Raw genomic sequence first — 5050 nt, forward strand, 5'->3', positions numbered from 1 at the left:
ATCATAATGGGGAATTTCTGGTGGTTCTGGTGTATGTTGATGATATACTCATTACTGGTACATCTAAAACACAAATAGAGGAAGTGAAAATATATTTGGACAAAGCCTTTACAATCAAGGATCTTGATCACCTTGCTTATTTTCTTGGCATAGAAGTGCACAGGAATGACAAGGGCATTTTTCTTTCCCAAAGAAAGTATATCCAGGATGTCTTAATTGATGCTGGTATGGATGATTGTATTACTGCACCTGCTCCTCTTTCTTGTGGTTTGAAACTATCAACTGATGATGGAGATCTACTTGATGAACTTGATGTTTATAAAAGACTTGTGGGAAGATTGCTTTATCTAGGAATCACAAGACCCGATTTATCATACTGTGTTCAGCATCTAAATCAATTTGTCCATTCTCCAAGAGTTCCTCACCTCAGAGCTGCTCTACATGTCCTAAAGTACTTGAAGGGTACATTGGATAATGGCTTATGGTACTCAGCTAATTCTGATACACAATTGACTGCATACAGTGATGCTGACTGGAGTTCTTGCCAATTTAGTAGCAGATCTCTAAGTGCTTATGTTGTGTTTCTTGGAAACAATCTGATCTCTTGGAAGAGTACAAAATCATCTGCTGAGGCAGAGTACAAAAGCATGTCTGCAATTGCTAGTGAACTTGTTTGGAACCAAGGGTTGCTTGAAGACCTTCAAGTTCACATATCTTTGCCTGTTAAGTTATTTTGTGACAACACATCTGCAGAACATCTTGCTCAAAGTCCCATGTTTCATGACAAGACCAAGCACCTAAAGAGGTATGCATTATGTGCGTGAACAAGTAGAGGATGGGTTCATTGAGACTGCTCATGTTCCTGGTTCTCTTCAACTTGCTGACCTTTTAACTAAACCCCTTGCTTCTACTCGACATCAATTCTTGTCTGCCAATCTTGGACTTGTATCTAAAGTCCAACTTGAAGGGGGAGTATAGGAAATATGCTATTTATATTTATATTTTATTTCAGCAAGTTTGTTAGAAGTTAGTTACAAGTTTGTTAGAGTTAGTTACTAGCTTTGTATATAAGCAAACTTGGATTTTCCCTCAAGCCAAGAAACTGAGATAATCAAACACATTTTCTTCGATTCTCTCTCTCTAAAATTCACTAATGCTCTCAAGTTTCTTCAATGTCTCTAATTAAATTGTTCTAAACGGTTAAACTAAAATTGAAAAGGGAAGGATGAAATGTTGAGGTGACTTATTATGTATTAAATGAAGAATTGGTTTAGAAGGGAGAAGTGGAAGGGGAAGAAGCAAGACATTGGCATGAGTATATGTTTTCCATTAGTGTCAAATTAACAACGTTTGGTAAATAACAATTTATTCACACAAATTAAGAGAATGACACATGACTTTCATGGTTTTAGTTTTTAAATATTATATATAGATATATGCTTGCCACGTGTCTTCTAAATGGTGATAAATAAGTTTTCGCCATGTGTCTTTAAAATAGAGTTACATACGTGTCTTTAAAATAAAGCTGGTTTTCTTTTTTAAATACTACTAGGTATTGACTAGTTATTGATTTTTTGTTTATACTACGTATATTATAATTCTACAACAAAACCCAGAACCAAATAATAAACGTACTATGTTTGCAAAGCTTGCTTGTCACTTGCCTTTAACAAAAATAAAAAAAACAATGATTTTAATAATTCAACCGTTATGCGATTCGCTATTAACATCCCACATATTAATTTCACTACTTTGCTAATTGCAATTCTCGAATTTACAACCTCATAAACACAAGCAACTTGAGTAAATGTATGATTGAACTTGCCAAAATAAAACAAAAAATTTGTGATTGAGAGTCAAATTTGGTTAAGATATTTTGGACAAAACCAATTTGAGATGTTAAGAAATTTAGGACAATCTGATTAATGGAGTAACAATGTACATTGAATATCACTTGATAAGATTATGCAACAACATTACATCATTCAAATTGTACGTAACATCATAGATAATACTCCGTACTTCGTATAAATCAAGCTTAGAGTAAGCTCTACGCCTCTACTTAAGAAATCATATATCTAATGTAATTTCCTCCATAATTAAAATCTTAATCGATGCAAATAATTGTTGGATCACAACAACATTCATCCAGGACAAAACAACAACATAGAGCTGCAAGGCTGCAAAACAAAAGATTAAACCGTTGATTAGTATTATAAGTTTATAACCATTGATCTTATTGTCTCAACGCCAAAAGTAAGTTTAAATCGTACTCCCTTTGTCCTTTAATATTCGTCCCGATTTGATCGTTACAGAGTTTAGACAATTTAATTGACTTATTAATTTATTAGGTAGTACGAAGTAGTTGATAGTGAAGTTTTTTTTTTTTTTTTTTTAATATAATTAGTGAGAAATGTGTCAAATAAAGGGGTGGGCGGGGAATGAGTTGAATTTTTTAATGTTTTTTAAAGAAATAAGAATATATATGTGGGTCCAAAGTAAGTAAGAGAAATGATATAATATTAGTTAAAATAGGTCATTTATAAAAACGATGCGAGTATTAGGAGACAACTTTGTAAGGAAAGCGGATCAAGTATTAAGAGACAAAGAGAGTACCATCCTTTAAGAAAACCTTGATCTTTCTGAGGGGGTGGCGGTGGCGGTGGAGCATATTGATATTGAGGTGGCGCCATTACCGGAGGACCTTGATAGTAGCCTATTTCAATTTTGTAATAACAAAAAGAATCAGTTGAATACTATAAAATTGGCGCCATTACCGGAGGACCTTGATAGTAGCCTATTTCAATTTTGTAATAACAAAAAGAATCAGTTGAATACTATAAAATTGATTTACAACGCATGGTTTGATTCCAAAAATGATTACAAATTGTTATTCTACCGTTGAAATATTGACTTAATAGTAAATTTGTCCTTTGTAATATAGTGTCTTTGTGGCTCATTCTCACCGAAAAAGAAATTATTTATTCAAAATAGTTGCATTGACATATAGACATATGTAACAATGTACCTGAAAATTGGTATAGTGTGCTAGAGTCACATGTTATCTTCCACATTTTAACTACTATGCTTGCTATTATGTATTCGTATTCATATTTAAGGCATTTAACATTGTTATTGGAAATTAACCAAGTTAATGTGGAAATGTGAGTAAAATTAAAACTATGAAAATTTATATAAAAGTAAATATGAAGAAATATGGGAAAATCTCTAAATTTTATTTTGTTTTGCTAAATTATTGTGGAAACTATGAAAAATAGAGTATTACACATTTTCACTTATTTACTTTTATTTTCCACAATTTTCAACAGTTTTTCACCACTTTTCAGGAGAGAAGTGTGGAAATAAAATAGGAAAAATATAACTAGTTGATGTCCACGTATTTTATTTTGCCCACTTTTCCATTTGAATACCAAACAAGCTAAAATTAAGAAACTCTCCTTTTCCCATCATTTTAGACAATTTTTCTCCAATTAAATTAGGTTTCTCACGGTAAAGACTTAAGTGCTGTCAATTGAACTCTTTTTTTTTTCTTTTTTTTCTTTTTTTTTTTTCTTACAACACATCTCAACTGATCTCTCTTATTTAAAGATAACTTCTTTTCAGTTTCAAAACTAGATTAGATCCGTGCATGCATGAATATTTTGAATTTATTATTTAACTATTGTTATAAATATTTGACTAACAAAAAAATTGTTCAAAAAGAAAGTAGTACGGAATATAAAAGATCTTTGACAGATTTTCAGAATATAAATGAGGTTAGGATATATTTCACAAATATTATTTTTAGAGAAATAAAATTACAACTGAAAATTTATACTAAAAACAAAATAAATAGGGAATAATGAAATTTTAATCAAATATACTGAATTTTTTTCAAAAAAAATATAGAAAAAGTAATTGAATAAAAAGGGAAAAAAGTTTTGGCGGAATTTTTTTTCACCAGGAAGTGACACGTGCCATTCCTGATGTCTGTTTAAGTATATAATCTCTCCGTTCTTAAATATTAGTCATGTTTTGACTTTTCAACTCGTTTCAACTCAATGTTTAAATGTAAATATCTCCAAATACGTATGTCAAAAAAATATATAAAATTTGATATTGTTATACTACACATTAAGACGAACAAAATAAGATCTCACGTGAATATGTTTTGAAGTACATATTGGAAAGAAATTACAAGATTCTCTTCAATTGTGAATAATGCCAAATGAGACTAAAAACAGAAGGAGTAGTAAAGTAATAATAGATATAAACTTAACTTTCATTTGAAGAAAATAATAAACCTAGTTAATATTATGCTTGCTGTAACTTTTTTGAGAGAAATTAGTAAACGGACTCTTGACTCACCTAATACAAAAATGATAGAATTTCGGTGATTGTCATATTATATAATAACGTGATTAATTTATACACCGCACCAATAACGTGACCAAAAAATCCGAGAGGCACTCTAACAAGTAACAACATGGGAAAATCACATATATAACACGCTCATATGATCATATAATCGATCATAGCAAAAACGCATCAAAATAGGAAAAAAGTGAAAGAAAGAAAGTTTACCTTGAGAAGAATAGGGATAAGCATACTTGGGATCACTCATTTTCGTTGAATGTACGTTTAATACAATAAGAATTAAGAATATATCGACCTTACTTGAAAAGGATCCGCTCAATAGGATCGTAACTCGGTATTCTTGAGTTCTAAAAAAAATTAAGAATATAAAGTATTATGAAGTTGTAAATTTATGAAATTATAAAACTTTGGAAAATATGAAAGGATTTATGTGAAGAGTTTAGGTTTTAAATAGAAGTTGGCAAAAGTGAAAGAATCTAGATAACGCGGTGTCGATGGCAAAAAGACGTCTTCAAGGCTGCTTTTAAGTAAGCCTTCGTTGCCAAGAATATTAGACTCATTTCCACGAAAAGGCCATGTTTTACATCACATATTCTCTTATGCTTTAAGAAAAGAATAATTACCATTTTTATTATATTCAAATAACAAATTGGTAAACATTAAGGATTAACCA

The 5050-nt window shown here is 30.8% G+C and overlaps 1 long non-coding RNA gene across 1 annotated transcript; it reads right to left on the reverse strand.

Annotated features, from left to right (window-relative positions):
- Positions 1 to 1899: 1899 nt before the first annotated feature.
- LOC110787981 (uncharacterized) lies at positions 1900 to 4844 on the reverse strand. The gene is made up of 3 exons (XR_008932512.1): positions 4585 to 4844; positions 2617 to 2716; positions 1900 to 2180 (listed from the first exon to the last, which is right to left on the reverse strand). It is a non-coding gene; the product is annotated as an uncharacterized lncRNA (long non-coding RNA).
- Positions 4845 to 5050: the final 206 nt, after the last annotated feature.

This window comes from Spinacia oleracea, chromosome 4 (genome assembly GCF_020520425.1).
Source record: "Spinacia oleracea cultivar Varoflay chromosome 4, BTI_SOV_V1, whole genome shotgun sequence".
Taxonomy (NCBI): domain Eukaryota; kingdom Viridiplantae; phylum Streptophyta; class Magnoliopsida; order Caryophyllales; family Amaranthaceae; genus Spinacia; species Spinacia oleracea.